This window comes from Crocodylus porosus, unplaced genomic scaffold (assembly GCF_001723895.1).
Source record: "Crocodylus porosus isolate Cpor-Errol unplaced genomic scaffold, CroPor_comp1, whole genome shotgun sequence".
Lineage (NCBI taxonomy): Eukaryota > Metazoa > Chordata > Crocodylia > Crocodylidae > Crocodylus > Crocodylus porosus.
The window spans coordinates 50,960,346-50,983,418 of record NW_017728918.1 but is presented as its reverse complement, the minus strand read 5'-3'; the positions used below and the strand labels follow the sequence as shown (position 1 = coordinate 50,983,418).

The 23,073-nt window shown below is 40.0% G+C and overlaps 1 long non-coding RNA gene across 1 annotated transcript in view; it reads right to left on the bottom strand.

The window, feature by feature from the left end:
- Positions 1 to 511: 511 nt before the first annotated feature.
- Positions 512 to 23,073, bottom strand: part of LOC109311769 — a 47,475-nt gene continuing 24,913 nt past the window's right edge. Inside the window, exons 2-3 of the long non-coding RNA XR_002101607.1 lie at positions 19,445 to 19,523; positions 512 to 1,985 (exon numbers count right to left, since the gene is read on the bottom strand). This is a non-coding gene — a long non-coding RNA (uncharacterized LOC109311769). The remainder of the gene's footprint in view (positions 1,986 to 19,444; positions 19,524 to 23,073) is intronic.

The window sequence follows — 23,073 nt, the reverse complement described above, 5'->3', positions numbered from 1 at the left end:
CTGCTGCTGCTGCTGCTGCTGCTGCTGCCGCCGCCGCTGCCTCCGGTCAGAAGTTAGTTATGGGGCACATGTGCGTGCGGGACACACATGTGCCTGATTCCTCTCCTTCCCGCTGCTGCTTCCCAAGCAATTATCCTCATTGTTCCTGAAATAAATGTTTGTCACCCTTATTATCTCCTGGTCTTTGATTTTCTGTAATGTTGATGATTGGTGGCTGACAATTGCTTGGAGGTTATGTATTAATTTGTGCTTTTGGCCTCAACACAGGGAAAGAGATTACAAAGGATGCATAGGCCTGCTGGTTCTAAGTTCAACATTAAGTACTACAAGGTAGAAGAATAAAAGTTTATCATTGTGGATCGCATGCCTTAGCAGGGACCTACATACTATTTATTTCCAGAATGTGAAAAAAATTGAGAAGAGAAATACATATCCCTAGAAAAGAAACATACTTTGTTTTATTGTAAAGCATAGCCTTCAATCCAGTAATACTTAGATATAACAGAATTTGTGACTGTTAAATTTCTGCTTCTGCCTCAGCAAAGATCACCATAGAACTCAATTTGGGACGTAATTAATGGTTTTGCTGAGCAGTGATGAACATTTTAAAAGTTCAGGATCTAGTTCCATGCTTTATTGATGACACAGGAAAATGATTTTATGGTTAAAGTACTGGCAAAGAACTTAAGGGATTTAGGTTCACTAGTTTTGCCACAGAATTCCTGCACCGCATTAGTCATATATTAGTCATGCCATTTAATCTTTCTCTATAAACCAGTTCTTCCTTTGCAAAATGGAGAAGAGATACATTTTTTCTTTTTTTTTCCACTTGTCCTCTCTTGCTATACACATGTACTTTTAGTATCTAAAAGGGGCCCAGGCCTTCATCTAAAACAGAGAAATAGAGAAAGTTACTAATATCAATCATACCGGTCATTTCAGAGGAATGAATTTCAAGATTTGTCCCATTCTATATGCCTTTGCCACTAAAACTGAGGATATCAAACAGTTTCTGAGAGAAAAAATTAATGATTTACTATACTTTTAAGAACAGATTTTTAATTCTTTCTTTTTGTATTCCCAAAGGTTATTTTACAATGGACAAGATCATTCAGAAGAAACAAAGTGAATAAGGGACACATATTGTAAAACTATCTTTGATAAGTATGCAGTTGTGAAAAAAGACTCAGATTTGATGACAGCAAAAATGACTATAAAATCAAACATTATTATGATGGGTTTTTTTTTTCAAGCCTACATTGCAAGTGGACAGAGAATATGCAAGCGGCAAATGACTGTGGAATGGCGCACAGAACCAAAATCCATCATTGTGAACTGGACATTGAGCAGAAACATCTGCTCAAACTTCTATTCAGAGTGCTGGAATATAAACATCAGTATGGACAAGAACATTTTAGAGCATCAGGGTTTAAATGTCCCTCAGATATGTCCATTGCAGCTTCAGTTAGGAGACAGTCTCTTCATCTCATCTGAGCCATCTTTTCAATCATATGGGATGAATTTGGTAAATGTTTCCATGGAAGAATTTGTATGTTGCTCACAAACAGGGTTTCTTCACGATCAATTGATTTTTGGCAGCAGATTAACAGGGATACATCGAGTTGACACTCAGTGGCTTAGTGTTGGAACTCATTTTTTTGTTGAAGCTACAGCCAAAGGTCCACTGTTATGCAGCATGGGCCTCCGTCTAAACATAACGGTGAAGCAGCAGTTTTGCCAGGAGTCTCCAACTTTACCTTTGTGCTCTGGTCATGGCAGATGCCTAAGCCATATGTGGCAAGAGGCGTATAATTGCCATTGTGCCCCACAATATTTTGGAAGATTCTGTCAGGAATTTGATATGTGTTCCACTAAACCCTGCTACAACAATGGCTCTTGCACCAGAAAGGGAGAAGGACTGATTTGGGATTCCTATGAATGCACATGCCCTCCACAGTTTTCAGGTAATAGTATTTTTCCAAAATCTAGATTGAAAAAATTATTGGATTGTTCAATCATAAGGAAGAAAAAACATTTTTACTATTTAGAAAATAAATGCTTTATATTGCTATTTTCTTATCAATCCATATGTAGGTCCAGATTCTGCCTGACATTGTTCTGTGGAGGAGAATGAATAGATCTCTAATCCCACTCTTGAATACCCAGCCAAATGTCAGGAGAGGCTTTGCAAACAATTGATGCCTTGAGTTGCTAGCACTTCAAAAAAGCAAAGAACAAACAAACAACAACAACATTTAAAATTATTTTGGGCTAACCCAAAATGAAACTTTCTCATAATATCCAGTAAATTGAAAAGTAACCTCCCTCCCCCCAATGTTGGACTAATTATTTCATGCAAACTGAAATGAAAGACTTGTTTCAGATTTTAAGCTTCTTACATTAAATTTGCATAACATTTCTAAAAGCAAAATTTCACAAAATCAAAACATTTAATTTAAAAAGGTACTTTAAAGACTTTTTCCAAAAATTCAGAGAGCCCAAAGTACATATGTAGACTTACTTGGTGTCTTAAATCTGTATGTTTAAAGTAATAATAATGTAAAATGTCACTGTATTGTAGTTAAGAATGGTGGTCCCTGTAATCAAGGCCTGTTCTGAACTTAATTGAAATAAACTTGAATTCAGGCACCGACTTCAGTTAATTTAAGAACAGTTTCCCAGATGATAGGGCTTGCTCCACTCAGATTTGTCTGGCAGTTGCACTACTTTCAAAATCAAAGCTTTTCAACGTTCTTGTATTAAAAGCCCTCCTTCTTATATTCAAGGCACCCCATGTTAAACTCAAGGCACCACTTGGAAAATGCCAAATCTTAGCTTTCACTAGTTTTTTACTACAGAAAAATAATAGAGAGAGTTTTCTATGGCAAATAACACAGAAAGACCCCAATAGGTTCCAGGTTGTTTCCCAATATGGATTCCTACTTAAAATCTCTGGCCATGTCCCTATGAGTGGGAATGTGTGCTTCCCCGGGGGACAACTAGCAACAGCACATATTTGTGTTGCTGCTAGTTGTCCCTGGGCATGCTCCTGCATGCATGCTTTGGGACACAACATATTGCCCTGGGGAGACTGGGGCCCACACCTGGGCTGGCCATAGCAGCGGTGGTGATCCAGGTGCACAGAGTCTGGCTGACAGCCAGAGTATGGCTCTGCCTAACCGGGCTCCAGTTGCTGGCAGTGCATGCTGCAGCCATATACACAACCCCACTTTTTTCCGCCACATTTTTTTAGATACTGGGATTTCCTGGTATCTGATTTTGCAGCCATGCTGCAAATACGTACTACACCAAATGGATTTGTAACTGCTGTGTGCATTTCATTGCAAACTGTATGCTCCCACTCATAGAGATGCTGCCCCTAGGTTTATCTTGTGAAATATGCGTAGGTGTTTACAAGCCTAATAGTGCTAATATTGAGCAGCACCCAATAGTGCCAGTAAAAGACATCCCAAGCTGCAGTGGGACCCTAGCTAAGAATCACTGCTCTGCATAGAGACAGATGGGACAGAGATTATTCAAGGCTATGGTTTTTTTCCTATAGGTAAGCTAGTAGAACTACTTAGCTGTGCAGAGAAGTCATGTGCACTGCACAATGGGGTGTCAAACTTTTATGATAGCTCTGCAAATCTGGGACTTGCAGGAGGCTTCTTAGTGTTCCTCTGTCAGCATTATGGTTCCAGACTTCTATAAATACAAAATTGTACCTACAAAATACAGTTGAGGTGAACAAGTGAGGATCATAATAAATCCATACAACAAGAAAAAGAATATCATTTTACAATGATTTTACCATTGAATAGTTTTAGTATCATATTATTTTATTTCCAGATAATTATTTTATAGGCAAATGCATTTGAAAATGCATTGCACATTTATGGCCAATGCCAAAATTATGAAAGATTCGTTAGTTTCCTCCCCCCAACCCAAAGTTCAGCAAAAATACTAGTGTAGTACATTTTCCTTTTCTGTGTTGAAAATACTTATCTGAATTCTGTGCATACGTAATATCTTCAACTACTTTGAAAATAATGATCTAACAGTAGAAGCCCAATGTGATTTCATTAAACTTGATAAAAATATTCTCTATCACTTCAGAGAGAATTGGATTGAGTAATGTTTTAAGGTATTGTTAAGCATGATAAATTGTTCTGCTAGTCTGGACTGAAAAGTATTCAATCTGGCCATCAAATTGTCCTGCCACAAAAGTGGTGAAGTTAGGCTAATCATGTCTAAATTTGATAGCTGTAAAATGCATAAAAGCTGCAAAGCATAAAATTTAGGTGTAATTAGTTAAAACACATTAATGCACATGTAGACACAATCCTTTACAGCTGGATCTGCCTCTCCACTAGGGACATGTGGCAGGGCTGCAGGGACTTGGCACTAATTGTCAAGTCTCTTTATGCATAGATATGCGCCCAAAATCACTTAATGCGCATTATCACTTAATATACATTACATTTAGTCACACTTGTGGCAGAGCACCTTTGGTTCCTGCCACTTTAAGAGGCTTGAACAGGCTGTGGAGCTGCTGGCAGGTGTGGTGTGGCATAATGAGGTGGTCACATGAACACAAGAGGCCTCCTGGATTGGAAGATGGGGTTGGGCAGCCACAGTATAAACCCAGACCCTCAGAACTGAATTGACAGTTGCTGTAGGGATGCAGCTGGAATAACATCACCCAGATCTGCTGCTCCCAGAATACATGAAGGATAAGGGTGGGAACTATGAGTACAAAGGAGGCTCCTGGTCTTGGGTAATGACCTAAAAATACATCCTGCTAGGGTAGGATGGTGTGGTGGGGCTGCCTATGGTGGGATGGTGCCCAGGAAATCCCACACCAGTGCGTCCCTAGTAAAAAGTGAGTGTGGGGCACCATATGACCACAGCCACCATGACCTGGTGGGTTACCCCACAGAGGGGACAAGTGAGAGGTCCAGGCATGTCATCAGAGGCCTGAGACCCAAGGGGCATAAGGCTTAGTAGCTCCATGGAGGTGGCAGTTTAGTGGCCTCAGTGGGGTGAAGGAGGAGTGTCAGTGAGTAGACTGCATAGCTTGGCCTGAAGGACTCTATAGACCAACCTTAGAGATTGAGTGAACTGTCTCTGGAGGGGCCTGAGTGGGCTAGCTGCTCAGAAACCTGGCCAGGAAACCCTCAATTGGTCACTGCTGGGGCCAGGGCCAGACAGCCCACTCCAGGGGCCTGGAGTTCCAACTGCCCTAGAGGTGAGGCCAGGGCCTGTGTGGCCAAAGGTCCCAGAGGGGGCCACTGCCAAGAGGGAAAGTCATCTAGGGAGTTGACAGTTGTGCATGATGGTGGAGGTTAGGCCACCTCACTAGGAGGGATCCAAGTGGGGGTCTGACTGACAGACTGGAATGTAATGGGGCCCAGGGTGGGGCTAAAGCCACATAGTGATGCCATCTGTGAGGCATGGGACATGGTGTTGCAATGGTATGGAGCCATGTATTACATCCTTGACATTGGGCATTAAATGGGCAGCCTCCCGTCTATAAACAACTACTCTAAAGTTACATCAAAGCCATGGCAGGTGAGTCAGATGGGAAGACTACCCTAGACAGGTGGGCAGGCCAATTGATTTGACCAGCATGAAATGGCCCTCTGTCCACTTAAATGTACGTGTAGACATATCTAAAGAATAACACAAAGAATTAATCTAGTAAATTATGGCCCTGTTTACTAAAGCATAAGCAAGGAAGAATGCCTCTCATACTGTTAAATGTACTTCAAATAGAAAGATTGCTCAAGCATGCATAATATGACAACAGTTTCATAGTTGGTAGGGTCAGAAAGGAACTGAGCAGATCATCAAGTCCGACCCTCTGCCATGGCATGGAAAGGGTACTGGGGTCACATGACCTTGGCAAGGTGTTCATCCAGCCTCCTTTTAAAGACCCCCAGGGTAGGAGCCAGCAACACTTCTCTTGGAAGTTGGTTCCAGATCCCAGTCACCTTGACAGTGAAGTAGCATCTCCTGATATCTAGCCTGAATCTACCCTCTGCCAGCTTGTGACCGTTATTTCTTGTCACTCCTAGTAGTGCTTGGGGGAACAGGAACTCTCCCAATGCCTGCTGGTCCCCCCTGACTAGTTTGTAAATGGCCACTAAATCCTGCCTCAGCCTTCTCTTGTGAAGGCTGAACAGCTTCAGGTCCTATAGTCTCTCCTTGTAGGGCCTCCCTGCTGACCCCTGATCATGCGAGTGGCCCTCCTCTGGCCCCTTTCCATGTTGTCCACATCCCTCCTGAAGTGCAGCACCCAAAACTGGATGCAGTATTCCAACTGCAGCCTGACCAGTGTCGCATAGAGGGAAAGGATCACCTCCTTGGATGTACTTGAGATGCATCTGTGGATGCATGACAAGGTATGGTTGGCTTTCCTGATTGTGTCCCCACACTGTCAGCCCATGTTCATTTTGGAATCAATAATGACACCAAGATCCTTTTCTGCCTCTGCACTGATGAAAAGGGAGATCCCAAGCCTGTAGGTATGCTGCTGGTTCTTCCTCCCCTCCCTTGTCAGTATTGAAACCCATTCTGTTCTCATCCACCCACCCCTGTAACCTGTCCAGGTCTGATTGCAGCCTATTCCTCCTTTCTAGCGTGCCCTCTTCTACCCACATCTTAGTGTCATCTGTGAATTTGAACAGGGTGTTTTTTACCCCCTTATCCAAGTCGCTGATGAAAATGTTGAACAGTGTGGGCCCGAGAACTGAGCCCTGCAGAACCCCACTGCCCACATCCCTCCAGTTCAAGTGTTGTTATGTTTAGACCCAATTGCTTTAAAAATATAAGTAATTTATGATAGTATAGTAATTTCTAGTGAGTAATTTCATAAAGCACATTTCATCCAAAAACTGACTTCATGTTCCAGATTTTAAAATATGCTAGGAATATGTATGTATCATCTATGTTTAAATAATCATAAATAATTTTAAACTAAAGAACTTGATTCAGTTGCATAATATTTCCATATTTTATAATGTTTTAAATATATTTTTCTGCTATATGTGTATTTGGGTATATATTATAGAATTGATTGTGAACAATACCTGTCTCCTGGGTTTGCCTCACATGAGTTTTAGTTGCCCATCATTTTACCATTTGAACTGAAATTAACAAGTTTAAAAATGTTTGGACTGATATTAACACGTTTAATAATTATTTAATAATAAATTAACAAGTTTAAAAAGTTTAACAAAACTTTTTTGCATGTATTACAAAATGAATTGCAGGTGCAATTTCATTATATAGTTATAAATCAACTTGTTTTTTAAAAGAAGTTATTTACCAATTGTACTTTTCTTTTACTAGGGAAAAATTGTTCAGAAAGAATTGGACAGTGTGAGCCAAATGTTTGCCTCCAAGGCAACTGCAGCAATGTTACACCAAACACTTTTCTTTGTAAATGTAATGAAGGCTTTACAGGTGAGAAATGCATTTCTTTTCTGGGCTGTAGTTTTAATTGTGATTTTTGGCTGGAACAGAAATTTGGGATAGTCTAGGAGGACCAATGAGTTAACTAGAAATATTACTAAAATGTGTACTTCTTGTTAAACGATGTGGAGTTGGATTCATTTTATAGTGAAGGTCTTACATGATGTACGGTGGCACTCAGCATAAGGAACAGCAATCCTTTATACACTTCCTCCATTATTAGATGGTCCTCACATAATTCAGGTAGTCCCTTCTCACAGATAAAAGTTCTACCAACCATAGCCAGCATCTCAAATGTATCTGGATCTGGTTCTTTTATCATGTATCCAAATAAGATATTCAGGCAAAATCTGTGACAATGTAAAACATTTTATGGTACTTCCTGCTATTAGAATTTTTATATCTTCCATTTTAACCAAAACTGTGCCTACAAAATTCTGTAAAAATAGGAAAAAACCCACATTAGTCCACTGCTAATTTGTCTCAATGAGAAAAAAAAGTATTTCTTTAACCAAAAGATAGGTGATGAACCGAATTCACAGGGGCCTGAAAGCAAAGATCAATATATCTCAACTACAGCAAGGGAGGGTAGAACAGTAAGAATAACAAGATGTCCCACAAATGAATGGGAATGATTAAAATTTATGAAGAGGTTGTTTATGGTCTACCACTTGCTATTCTTTTAGTTTAAAAAAAGTCGCATAATGAGGGAGTGCACACTACAAAAAAAATTATAATAGTAGTTAGAGTCAGTAACTCAAAAGTAACTGGCTATTTTTATTGACTTTATACTCTGTTAATTGAATGCATGTTCGTAAGGAAGATATTTGTAACAAGTAAGAATTGTTCACCTGTGATTCACCTAACAGAAAAGAAAAGTGTTTTGTCAAATACTTTAGTTAAGATGAAATATATTTACTAAGCTCTTACTGGCAACCTCAGTACAAAATTATTTTAAAAACTAATTATCTCATTTAGAAGCTGAGAATCTGACTGATCTGGTTAGAGGGATAGTCAGAATATAAATGTGATTGAACCTGGGTGCACCCACACATACACTGTACTGCAAAGTTGACTTAGCAGCTCCACAGTAAAGCATCACAGTATACACACATGCTAGTATTGCCGTGCAGTAAACTAATTAACTCTGCTGTAGAACTGGTGGAGTGCTTTACTGCACTGAAATGTACATATAGATCATGACCGTGGGTATAAATTATACCCCATCAGTCCAGCCAGCCAGCCAGAGGCATACTCCACCCTGGATCAAATTGCTGCTGTCCCAGGTGCACATGTAGATGTTGCACCCATGGACAGTTTAGTCTGGCTCAAAGTGGCTTGGAGTTCATGATGTGGCATTGATTGCACTTGTAGATATACCCTCTCATGTTATAGGGAATGCTGCACTATCTTAGACTATGTCCTGGTTTAACTCTTTCTAGGGAGTGATGATACCTCAGATTTAAATAAAAAGTGAGAATCCTTTCTTATGGTTCCTACATTCTAGAGGCAAGGATGGGATACAACTAAATCTTTTGGATATTCACAGAATGTATTTATTAAGTTAGTCTTATTCTCTTCAGTATAGGGGTTGCAGATAGTTCTGTATACATTTTACTAGACCATAGATTTTTGTTAGTTTCAGACTAACAGGCTAACAGTTTCACAGTGCTTATATTACCAAACTTGTAATATAAGCACTGTGAAACTGTTGGAAATTTGGGATGGTCTAGGAGGACCAATGAGTTAACTAGAAATATTACTAAAATATGTACTTCTTGTTAAACGATGTGGAGTTGGATTCATTTTATAGTGAAGGTCTTACATGATGTACGGTGGCACTCAGCATAAGGAATGGCAATCCTTTATACACTTCCTCCATTATTAGATGGTCCTCACATAATTCAGGTAGTCCCTTCTCACAGATAAAAGTTCTACCAACCATAGCCAGCATCTCAAATGTATCTGAATCTGGCAAATCCTGGGATCCAAGTATTTCACCTTTTCATAGTTTAACTGTGGAATTTAACAGTCATGTCATCCAAGATCCAAACATGTATCACCTAGAGACAGTTAAAATTTTATAACTGAACAAGTTTTACAATGTAAAAATAATAGTGGTTAGACAAAAAGGGATGTGTTTCCATAGGAAAATGCGTCATTATGTTTTTCATTATCAACACACAAAACCAATTCTCCTTTAGTTTACTTTCAGTTGAAATGTGCATTTCATTGTGTAAGAAGCTATGGTTTCAAGCTGTGGATATTAGCCAAAGAAGAACCAGTTCCAGTTTTCTTTTTGACATCTTGTATCTTTACTGAATTTGGAAAGATTTAAAGTGATCAGCTCACAAGAGGGAAATTTAGACATAAAAGGGTGAGAGACAAGGATCCGTTCAAGTGCAAGCTTTTATTGGCCCAACTATGTAGTTGTTATAAAGTTACACAAGGTTTTGAATAAAAGGCGTTCTTCAACAGGCTTATGCCATGCATTCAAAAGAACTAGATTAATTTCTGGACCATCATGTTGGCAACATTACTCTTACACTACTGTAGAGATAAAAGGGAAAGAAGCAGGGTACATTATTCATTTGGTGGCAAAAAGAAGAAAGAAAAATGTTTTAAAGACACTTTTTTAAAGTTTCTAATCCACGCTTGTATTTTTCAGAGGCATTCTAGCCATGGTGTCTAGCTTCAGAAGTTGAAAGTGTCAAGTTCATGTTTGTGTCCATCTAAACGATACCCCAATGTGGGTGTGGGGACATCTAAATGCAAAATGCAAATTTTTTAGCTACTATTTAACTATAAGGGAGTGGGAAAATTTCCAGTTCATTCGGATGCGGTGGTTATTCCAGAATGTATCCTGAAATACAATAAATCTCTGTTTTCCCATTTTCTTATTAACTGTAACATGCTATTGTCTTTCTGGGTGGCTTAGGGAAAAGAATCTTAATTCTTTCATACACATGCACGGCCACTCACAGCAAATCTAAGGAGATTATTTTCCATTCCTCAAGTAGAAGCAATGCTCCCACTAGGAAATTTCTCTCTCTTTTAAAGGTATAGTTCTACTGTGGAAAGGAAATTACATAATAGATCCCATCATTTAAAAAGAAAATAGGTTCAATGGGCTCATAGTAAAATTTTTTCCATTCTATTCCATCAACTTCTTTGAGGAAGGGAAAATTCGAGTTGGAATTTCAATATTTGTAAGCTGTTCAGAGGTATGCAAACTTTTGGATGCTTATCAGATCCATTTTTTTTTTTACTTTTCCCACCACACATTTCAAGTTCAAGTATATCTTATCACACTACATACATAATCAGTGACTTAAGTGCTACATATAGCTTGAAATAATACTCAAAATACATTCTGGAATCACATTACAATTTAAAATGTTCAAAACTGGTTTAAAATCTCTTGAAAAACTCAGTGGAACATGATTACTTGCAAACCAAGGCATAATTATGCAAAGCTGATACCCTCCTTCCTCCCCCCCACCCTCCCCCAAAGGAAAGTAAAACCACATTTAAATTTTATACTGTAAGTAGTTCCATTTACTTCAGTAGGACTACTCACTTAAAGTTATGATACGCTAGTTCTAATAAGAATTAATTTGAAGGACATACTTTTTGTGGAACAACAGGTCATCCACGAGTTGTTCATGCTCACTGAAAAGAATTTCCAAACCGTTGCAATAGAACTTTATTAATTAGGAAAGAAAATAATTTCTAGGCACTTAGCACATGATTTTAGAATCACCAGGGGTTGTTATGAATAAGGAACAGGGAAATTATTGTCATTTTTTATATAAAACTCTACAGTTATCAATGGAATATCTATTACTTAGTGAAATATACTACACTGCACAACTAGAGAGAAATGACTTAGCCAAAACACACATGAGGTATGCTCAAAAGATTATTCTAAAAACCAGTATAAGCTACAAAAAAAGTTAAATAAATAACAAAATCATTATCAGTTTTGAAAATTTCAAAACATATGCTATTTAATCAAATATAAGATGATCCTGATTATAAGATGACCCTCCCAGTAAGTAGATTCTGTATATGGAAAATGTATAAATTTGTTATACATTTTCCAGGTATAGAATCTAATTATATGAGATTTTCCTTGAATTTGTCCCCTTCCACAGCAAGGAAAATAAGCCTGGGGGTAAAATGGCCTCTTGTCCACAACCCCTGAACTTCATTCCCCTGTAGCCCTGCCCTTCCCCCTAATTGTTGCCACACCTGATCTCCCTTAGCATATGGAAGTGAGGAGCATATTTTAAAGCACTGACTTGAATATGTATACCTATAGTAATTTGTGAAGAGGCAAATTACTATGAGTACTCATAGACTTGGTTGATCCAGGATTGATACATTTATCCTTTTTGAAACGTCTGCAAGTCTTAGCACAGGTATTCCATAAACTCAGCTTCAAGCAGTCTTTTAATATCTATTTACATATAGTACCAACTATTCATGAGAGTAGTCCAAAGGCTCATGATTTACTCTTTGTTTCAAGCCATGGTGACCCCATAGCTCAGCACTGCTCAATGTGTGTGTGGATTCCAAATACCACCCCACAAAGGATCCATGTGCTAATTAGCCCCCAACTTGTGACTGGAACTGGGTGTTCTTCTCATGATTCCCGGGATCCTCCAAAAAATTATATGCACATGAAGCACAGGGCACCCTGGTTCAGCTCCGCATCATGGAGTGCAGGGCCACACTAATCATGCGCCACAGCCTGAGACAGCGAGCAACAGAAGGATTGTGCGTGAACTGTTTGGGGCCCTGTTTAGTGGCATTTGCCAGATATTTAAGGCTCATAAAGAAATAGGAATCATTGGAAATGAGAATGAAATGCATAGCTCAGCTGTAGGAGTGCATAGGAAGTCAAAATGAATTCAGTGTAGTGGTTCACCAAGACTTGAAAAAGAGTTGGTGGTAAAGGATACTGAGCACAATGGGCATGTCCATGTGTTATTCAGATGAGCCGAACTAACTTTGTGGTAGTTTCCTATGTTTGCTCATTATGGGCTCTGTGTTTTACAGTCAGGCTCAATGTTGCCTGCATTTAATTAACTTCCTAGTAGCATTCCAACACTGAGCACACGCTGCTTCTGGCAGTAGTTTAATAATAGACAATACATGTAATGAGGTTTCCTTGTATGTGAATGCATGAGCAGGAGTTTTTTTCCCCATGCTGGTTGGAGAAAAAAAAAGGCTTTAGGGGGTACACACCAGTGAGTGGGGAAAGAGCACCACCACACACCATCCTACGCTGCCACGCAGGTGCCACCCACCTGACCAGACATGGGGGGGCAAGGGAAGCTTGCACGCAATGGCTGCTGCCCCTCCACATCCAGCTGCACCTTACCCCTTCCCCTGTCCCTGCTAAGTGTCCAGCTGCCAGGTGTACACAGCTCTGTATCTGGCCACTGGGGGCACACTTATTCAAAAAGGTTGAAAACCCCTGTAGTAGACCATAGATATGTTGCCTATATTTAAGTGTATTTCCATATTTAAAAGTATTATTTGAAAAATATATGTGGTATTCTTAATTTTGTTTTTGTTGTTGGTATTGTTCTAAATTATAGATCTTCATTTGGAACTACAATGGTGATACTAATAGAAAACAGAGACTATTATGTAACTGGCTGGCAAATAACTAAACAACACTAACAATTTGATGAATTTATTTTTTGGAAAATATGAAAATGTTTTAGACATTGAAAAATGCAGGCAAATAAGTTTCCACTTATTTGGAAGGGATCACTTTGACTGCTTATTTTCCCATCTGCAGATGACATTTTCTACTTTCCATTAAGTTGACTAAGCCAGTCTTTTAATCATGGAAATAAAATTAAATTCCCACTAGAATTCAGGATTTTTCTATCTAAAGAAAAATATAAGAAACCTCCCCCCCCCATGATCCAAGCTCAGGATACATAGTAAGGAGATTTGGATCTTTCATCAGTTGTTTGGTTTTGGGTTTTTTTATAAATGACCATGTAACTTAGGAAAAGTCAATGAAATGCCCCATCTAAACTCAGCAGGAGTTCAGTGAGGTTCAAGGTGCTGAGAAGAGCTGTGTTAATGATGCAAACCACCAACAGAGGACATTTTCTGTGTACAGTTACAAATACCAAGAAAATGAGTTATACTTAAGATTAGCTTGGGTCCCAGTACAAGTATTGCCATGTTAGCCAACAACTCCATGATGACTATTTGCCTTGCTTCTCAGCACATATTTTGGCCACCATTATAATTGCAGTATATTGAGCTGTATTTCAAGGATTCTGTAGCTCTCACCTCTTCTGCGGACCAGACAAGATGAATATTTTTTTCTGTGTTGGGTGAATTGAAATAAGTTGTGAATTTCTGCCTGTAAGAAGAAAAGTAAATGTGAAGAAAGGGAGATCCATTTGTTTCCTTCTTCCTCCATTGTAGAGTGGAGAAAAAAAAGACTCCAAAGTAAAATGAGTCATATGGAATAGACTGAATATGTGCTGTATATGTGCTGAGTTAAATATGTGTTGATCACTATTTTCTGCTTTCAGCTATGCACATTATAAACTGTATTTATAATAGTATATTCAAAAGAGTGAATACATTTCCACTTCAGGAACAACAACAACAACAATAATAATAATATGTTGACTGGGGTAATTGTAGAGAAAATTCCATATATATTCATGCTTAGTGTCCCAGGGGTACATGTTCAGAAAAGGGGGAAACCTTGTTCAGAGGCAGATCCCAGACTAAGGCAAAGGAAGGAAAAAACTTACCTGTTGGCTTATGTGGGGGGCTACCTGTGCCAGGTAAATCCTAACAAGTCCCACACAGTGTGCATTGGGTAAAAGGTGAGTAGGAGGCACCTTAAAACCTCTGCCTATGAGTTTCTATGTGGCCGGAGAATATGAGCCAGAATCGAAAAAGCCTAAAACCAAGGAGACATGGTGGCCAAGAATTGAGATCCGTCTTGGTGAGTTGAAACCTAAAGGTGGGAGGTGTGTAACAGGGCACTGAGGGGCCTGCTACTTGTTGGAACAGCAAGTAAGGAGCCCAGCTGTGGGTTGTCAGGGTAACTGGTGGGAGTCGTCTGACCGGAGAGGCAGGGCCTGGCTCCTATATAACTCCCAGGCTGAGGCCAGGCAGGCATTTCCCTGCCAGCAGCCATAGGGGTAGGAACTGTGCCAGAGTGAGGAAAAGGAAGAGGCCAGGATGCATGGGCAGTTGTTACAGGTGAGAGATGGAGAAAACCTGTGACAGGCTTGAACGTGATTATGGCCAGATGACGTAGGTTTATGTTACAGCCAAGGGGCTTGAGTTTGTGTTGATGGTTTATGACCGGTTATTTGGGTGAGGCTATTAAGGGAAGAGGCCTCACAGGGGATCCATGGTAGCGTGGGGACCCCAGCACCAGAGAGGGCGCAGCATTCCGGGGTGCATTGACCCCAGCCCTGAGAAGGGGAGAGGAGAGTTGGAGGCCAGGTAAGGCCGAGGCTGCCTAAGCCCTACGGGGGTTCGAGATCCCGAGGAGGAAATATGGGGCCAGGCATGGCTATGGCCACCTCAGCCCCAAGGCTGCGGAAACCCCAGAGCAAAGGGGGCAGCGAGAAGCCCCAGAGCAAAGGGGGCAGCGACTGATGAGTGCCTGTGGGGCACGGTTGTGAGACAAGGGCTGTGGAGAGCCCGAGCGCCAGAGAGGGCACAGAGAGCAAGACAGACCAAACAATGTCTGGCACATCTGCGAGGCTTGGGGCGTGGTACAGGGGCAGTTGGAGCCACACATAACCCATAAGGCTGGGGTGCCCAGAACCCCATTATAGAAGCAAGATGAGGGGTAGAAGGAGCACCGTGACCAAGAAGATGAGAGGCAGCCTCCCTTTTATTTATATATAAGATCAAGACGTGGCGGGTGAAAACGAGGGTGCTTTGAAGCAAACTTGGCATGGTAGGGGACGCTAGGGGAGATCACAGCCACCCCTAGAACCATGCTCCATGACACTTAGCATTAATGTTCATGTTACACTATGAGTATTGTACCTTTAATATAAAAATACAGGAACCAGATCCACCAAAATAGCTCTGGTAATCATTGTCTAATTTAATTTTGTGTAGGACAGGATCTATGCATGAATATAGCCATGGTAAAGTGATGTAACCATCCAGTTGCATCTTATGGCAGAAAAGGTTGAATCTTGTGAGGTTTTGTTTTGTTTTCATAATGGATACATAGTAATATTTCTTTGTTCCTGGGAGTTTAATTAATTATGGATGGCTTTATTTATGAGTTATAGAATCAGTAGATCCAGGTTACTGAAACTTCAGAATTTACAACATGGTTCAAAGGTTGGAGGTGTTTGTTTAGCTTTTTGTTCTTTTGTTGTTTGTTATGGTAGAAAAGAAAGAGTTGCCTTTGGATTTACAAAAGGCTTTTCTAGAATGTAATGGTAAGATTTAAATAAATAATTTTGATTTCATTAAAAAAATCACCTTTGGTTGAAAATGAATAATAGTCAAATATATTGGGAACTATGGGCAATTCTATATATCACCATGCTTTAGTATCTCCTTTTGGGCAGTTACTTCACCGTGCACACAGTGCATGGCTAAATTTTGCTACTACATCACTGTAGCAGCGCACTATATCCTGGGAGTGTGCCACAACGACGATGTAGCTATCATGCATAGACACACATGGGCGCTACACTGCCGTGGCATGCCATATGGTGAGGTAGTGCATCACTATATCACTGCAGGGCAATGTTTAGATGCATTTTATACATATAAAAATCTAATTATTTGTACTGATATAATTTTATCTTTGTTATGCAGGCTACTTTCTGACAGGCATTGATTTATGTAAAAAACCTTACACTTGTATTTCTATATATGAATCTTCCCAAGATAAATAAGACTGCACACTATTATCCCCTGATAGCCATTTGATAGTCTCTGTCAGGCCCAGTAGACATATTCTAACATCTTAAAAGATACAACTTCACTCATAATTAGCAAGTGTTCTGAGACAGACTATGGCTTGAATGGACATGCTGAATAGATCATAATTTAGATCATAAGACACACTACCCTACTAGACAGCAGTAACAATACTCAATATAAAGTACACTTTATTTTCATTAAAAACACAACTTTATGAATATGTACATTATAATACTATATAAATAACTGGCGCAATTATTTGGATTTTCATTGCACAGAAATTATGTATAGTCAATAACTTACTTTTTAGGTTCCTATATTAGAAAAGAAAACATCATCTTTTACATATTTTTGGTTTCAATAATCCATTTTAATAAAGAAATCTATATTGATGGCTAGAAAATGTTATTTACACACACCACACATACACACATGCACCAAGGGTTAACTGATTAATTGATTTTTTTTAAAAGGCCTGGTTGTCACACAGTTTCACACAGCCTTCAGTTGAGACAGAGTGTCTAACCCAAGCAAGCAATAAGGCCAATGGATATGCACATAGCCTGGGAAAATTGTGGGCATGTGCCACACTGTACCATAACATGAGAAAGGGTGGCAACAGCTCACAAGGCCTCAAAAGTGGGAGGCCTGAGAATTCTGGTTTTGGGGGAAGAGACCAAATCAGGAAAAACCTCAGAAAGCTGAAATAAGGATGTGTGGCTGCGATGGGCTTGTGAAACAAAGGAATATACTGATAGGACCGAATGTGTACGGTATGACCACCACAGAAAGACCAATCAGTGGTGTTCATTGATGAGTCATCAGGAGGGGAAAAGAATACATATAGAGTGACTTTAGAGCAGCAAAGGGTCTCTGAGAGGGGAAACTGAGGCCACATGTCCAAAGGGAATACCACCAGCCTGTCTTGATTACCCCACTGGTAAGGGATGGGCCTCAGCCTCCAACCTCCAGGCTGCTGACAGCTGACCGTCAAAAGAGAACCTCAGAGTGAAGTTTGCATCCTGGCCAGACATTCCTTGACTTGATGACAGCCCTAAGACTGGTAGATACGTAGAATTGCTTGTATTATTATTTTCTGTTATCACTGTGTATCAATACATATGCCTGTTATCAAATGAAAAGGTTATGGTTTGTCTGATGATTTGGGAACAAGGTATCTGAGTCAGAAATCCATTGCCATCAGATAGTCCACTTAATAAGTATTCTTATGCTGTCTATATCACTGTAAAAATGTCCAAATTAAAATCAAATGCTTTTTAGCTAAAAGTAAGTTTAGGATTATTGGTTTAAAAACTCATTTCAGACTTCCAAGTGGTAAATCAGTGTAATATAAAAAAAACCACTATGTTAAAAATAATGCAAGATTATTTTTGCTAAATTTGTATAATCTCATTTGCCCTGAGGAAGGCAATGTTAAAATGGCAATCGTTACAGATGAGTCATGGTTTGCCCTTAAATACAGATTGTCAATATAGTTAATTAATCTCCCTTTTAGAGATTTCATAATCTGTAGAAAGTAACTGAAATGTATACTATTCCTATGATACTCAGCCATATGTTTTAAAAATATATTTCCTATCAGCTGAGAAAAATGATGTGCTGGAGGTGTAAATAACTGAGTGCCATTGAAAATTAATGCCATGAGTTAATCTTTGAAGACATGTCATATCTCACATTAGAAGAAGGTAATTTTAATAAATGCAAATGTTGTTTATATTGCAGTTGTTTTATTTAAAGTAATTATTAAACAGACCAAAATAAATATGTAAAATAATATTGGACAAAAAATTGTAAGATTCTGTTTGTTCACAAGTGCAGAACAAACCTGGCCAAAAAAACCCCACGGTAACAGTTTCTAGGAAATGTCATTTGTTTGAAATTTGGTTTCGTCCAGAAATAAAACATTTAATTTTTTGCAAATTGGACCCTGAAGATGGGATGTGCAATGGACAGTCTCATCAACTATGAAACTAATAGAAACAGTGAAACTGAGAATAGCATAAAGTTAACAGAGCAGGTGAAATGGGTTCTCAGGAACTGTGGATGTGCACATTGCCCTAAAGAAAGGACCAGCAACTTTTACAAGCCACGGACCAGAACAACATGTCTGAAGTCCAATGAGGGCTACGTGGTTTTGGTGGTTCATCAGTGGCAGGGGCTGTCCCCACACCTGTGCTAAGCCAAACAACTGAAAACTGCACCCATACTGTCACAGTTTCCCCCAGGCCTCACTGTGTAGGAGCAGCTGGAAGCTGCCTGGCCCCAACACAGCTCCTCATTACCCAGCCCCAACATAATCATGGGGATCCAGTGGCTCTGTGGGCCAGATCCAGCCCAAGGGGATGTTGCCAATCCCTGCCCTAACATTGTCCAACCTGGCACCCAACTCTGCAGCAGGAAGGTTGGATGTTTTGAGAGCTCTGGATACAGTCTGGTTTCTCAGATTGTTTAGCTTTCCTTTTATGCAGGCAAAATCTGTTCCATAATGAGAATAAACTTCAGGTCCTCAGTTCTGGAACACTCTTCCTGGAAAGCTTGTCCTGCAGTTACAGACCCTGATGCCCGTATTGTCCCAACCTTACCAATAGGCTATTCTAGGGCCAGAAGACATGTGCTTTCACACCTATGTATATATGCTTTCCAAATCTATTTATTTTTCACGTTTTTTACATTCTTTGTTGAAAATATTGTGAAACAATTACTGAAATTGTCAGTTACATTTTTGCAATCAGAATTTTGCAACATATTCTTTACTTTAAGAATTTTTTTTTATAAAAAGTTATGTTTTTTCCCCAAATACAGAAATTATAAAAATGACACTTTTTTTCACACAAATTGTGGCAGTAAAATTTTTCAAATAAAACAACATTTGTTTTAATTTTTCAGTGAAGCAACTTAAAGATTAAAACATTTCAAGAAACTTTAGTCTAATTTAATTTAACATGGCTACTCAGTTAAAAGAAGTAAGGATAAATTAGTTTCCCACCTGCTGGTGCTAATCTTTGGCTTGAGGTATGTAGCTTTACACAGCACATAAAGTTGAATCCATGACCATGATGGGCATCCTGTAAAAAAAAAAAAAAATGTAAGAATATAAGAGTCATCCTGGATATGTATGTTTCAATTTATACTTTTCCTCTATAGAAAATGTCCCTGAAATTTTTCTGGATTTTCAATCATATATAAAAGACCAAAAAAAGCCCAGTAAAATTCAAAAAAGAATTAGGCATTTCTATGTATAAGAAGACTAGTTTAAGTTGTAATCCTTAACACTACCAACAAAATTATAGAGATAGGAAAAGCTGGATGTTTTAGGGTCTGAGCAAATCCATAAAACCAGTACTGGTCTACCAATTTTTTTCCCCACCTTTGTTTCGTGCTAGTATATGCTGTTACATACTGCTGGAGAAGACAGTACCTTAGATAGACTTGTGTGTTAGTTTCAGTATAGATATTACTGCATTGAATGTTATTAATAGATTATTAAAGTTTAATACCAAAACGTATCATGATTGCATTTTGGGCAGGATCCTATTTCACTTTATGTATCCAAACAGCATTTACCCTTCCAAGAAACAGACCTTTTTTGCATTTATGCATAGCTTGCAATCCTATTTCATGTGCACCGTGTATATACAAGCATCTACATAGCTTCTGAGTGTAAGCAGTAAGCTGCATTCTAGTCCAGCAGGTATACAGCTCTGCATTCATATACTTGGGTAAGTATGTATTACATCTGAGAATTGTATCCAGGCAAAAACTTATGACTAGCACTGTAGGAGAAGGATCCTCCCAACTCAATAGCCTAATATATACAAACATCCCCAGAAGCAGAAGACTTCATTCTCTCTGCAGGACTCCTCTTGAAGCTTGGTTGCTTGCATTTAATGTTCTTTGGGTAACATGTCTACAGCAGGGAAATTAATTTCCTATTTATAGCAATACTAGAACCCTCACTCTTCTCCTTTCCAGTGTACCAACTGCAACAGAACTGCAGACACACTAAATATATATATCACCATATCTTGGTTACCTTGAGGGGGAATGAAGGGTGGGAGGGAGGCAGCCTTAAGAGGAAGGCTGAAAAAGGGCTTGATAAGGCCTGCCTTGTGGCCTGGTAATTCAAGCATTATGCTGAGAATTATACAATCATAGAAAATTAGGGTTAGAAGGTACCTCAGGAAGTCATGTGGTTTAACCACCTGCTTAAAACAGGACCAGCTCCAACTAGATCATCCCAGCCAAGGCTTTATCTAGCCAGGTCTTAAAAATCTCCAAGGATTCTACAGTCTCTTTGCTATACACATATTTACATCTTGGTAATAAAAGGGAAAGGAAATGCAGGAAAAGTAAATACAGGTTCATGATTTAGCTAATATGCATTTCAAACTAAATCTTCCTGAAAAATCACATGACTGACACTGTGCATCCTTTCTTTTGATTAAGATATTTGTGTTCATGTTTATATGTGCTCACATACCCTAAAACATATAAATTGTTACACAAAGTGGGTTTTTATTTATTTTGTTTTGTTTTTGTCATGTTATGTTTTTTCATGAGTCAAAAGCTTAAAGTAAACAAAGTGTTCTTTGATGACATTTAAAACAGAACTACCTAAGCATAACACAATTTTTTTAATATACAAAATATGAAAAAGATCCTCAGTGGTTTATTTTTAATTGTAAGAGTCCTCGCTTAGTGTGGCAGTGCACCTTTGGGTACTTGCCACTTTAAGGGCTAGAGGCAGGCAACCAAGAGGTGCCTGATTAAAGCGGCCATTTTAGGATCCCGTTCTTATTGTGTGAGACAGCAGTTTGCGGCCAGCTGCTGAGAGAAAAACATCAGCTGGTTGAACTATAGCTCAGGAGCATCTTGGAGGTAAGGACAGAAGCTCTGGGGGTGGTTTGGAGGCTCCTGGCTCTGGGAATGTCCTAAAACTGCACCCTACCAGGGTAGGGAGACCTGGTGGGACTGCCTGTGGTGGGGCAGTCTCCATTAAATACCAGGACTGCTAACCTCCCTGGTGAAAGGGGGTTAGGGACACCTTAACCTGGGTCCACACTATCTTGTGGGTAATTGTGTGAGTAGTGGGAGCAAGGTGGGTCAGGCACATTAGTAGTGAGACACCTGAGCCCAGCAGGGATGTGAGTTCCCAGAGGCCCTACACAGGGTAGTTCATTGGATGTAGTGTGGGGGCCTGCTCAGAGTAGGGTGCAATAAAGGGTGCCTGAAGGACTGAGCATGGGGGGGTTTAGAGTAGGGCTGCTGAGGGTGGCCTGAAGGGCTGCACCAAGGATGTACCTGGTGCTCAAGGAGTGCTTCAGCTTTTTGAGTGGCTTGAAGGGTGGTACATGGGCCAACCCCAAGTGTGTGTGGCAAATTAGTTGCTCAGTGAGGATCTTAGGGCAGAAGCAGCTCAGCATCAGCACAAAGCTACACCATGCAGACTAGGTGACCTTAAGGGACCCAAAGTTGCAGTTTGGTAGTGCTGGGGAGACAGTAGCTAAGCCAAAAGGCCCAAAGGGGTCACTTGAGGGGAGCAAGGGCAGTAGACAGTGGCCCAGTGATAAGCCCAGTGATGTGAGAGGGGGGCAGTGTGAATGCATGTGTGAATGAGGCTATCAAAGGACTGAGTTTGCTCCAGCCTCAGACTGGGCAACAGTATTGATTGGGATGCCATTTGCAAGGCTTTGGCCATGCTGTAGGGGAGGTACAGAGCCATGGATAGAGCATCAGGGTAGTCTAAAGGCAGCCTCCTGCTTAATAAACCATATTAACATTCAAGTCATGACAGGTGAGTTAGAGCAGAGTGCTCAAGGCAGGTGGGTGAACCTACTTGTGATCTGGCCTCAGGTGTGCCCCCTGCCACACTTAACAAAGATCTTTAGGAAGGTGGCATGGGTCATACCAAATTTCTGCCACCACTGCTTATTATCCTAGTTGCCCAGAACTATGCACTCCCACCAGATGCTGCTCCTCTTCTTGGCTCAGAAGCGCTGAAAAATAGTTTTCAGGTCATCCTCCATGGTGTCCTGTATAGTACTGTCCTTGTCAGGTATGTAGGCACTGGTGGTGCACAGCAGGTAGCACAACCTGAGGAGGTGTCTCTGCAGGCCCTGGTCATAATGGCTTGCACTTGCATGTTGTTGAACATGAGCTGGAAGAGGATTCTAAGCAGCAGAACAAATAGAACAGCAAAAACTAGAAATGACCAACCATGGACAAGGAGGCAAGGAGGCAGTAGAAGTTTTTTCCTGGATCCACAGACAGAAAATGTAACAGACAAGACTTGCAACATAAAACTTACATTTCCCCAGTGATAATGTACTACTAAAACAACTGTGGGGAGGGGTAAGGACTGAGATCTCTATTCCCCAGCCCCATACAAAACACCACCATTTTGCGCTCTCAGAAATTTTGATGCACTCCAGATGCATGTGTTGTGGGGTGGGGGCAGGGTCTGCACATGTATACAAAATGAAATTGCTTCAAATTCAATGCTTCAGTGCTTCAAATTGGAGTGGGACTTGAAATGCTTCCTTAGGATAGAGGAAGAATTAAGTTGGAACATTTCAGGTAAAGCACATTACTTTCTGGAAAACAAGTAGTAGTAGA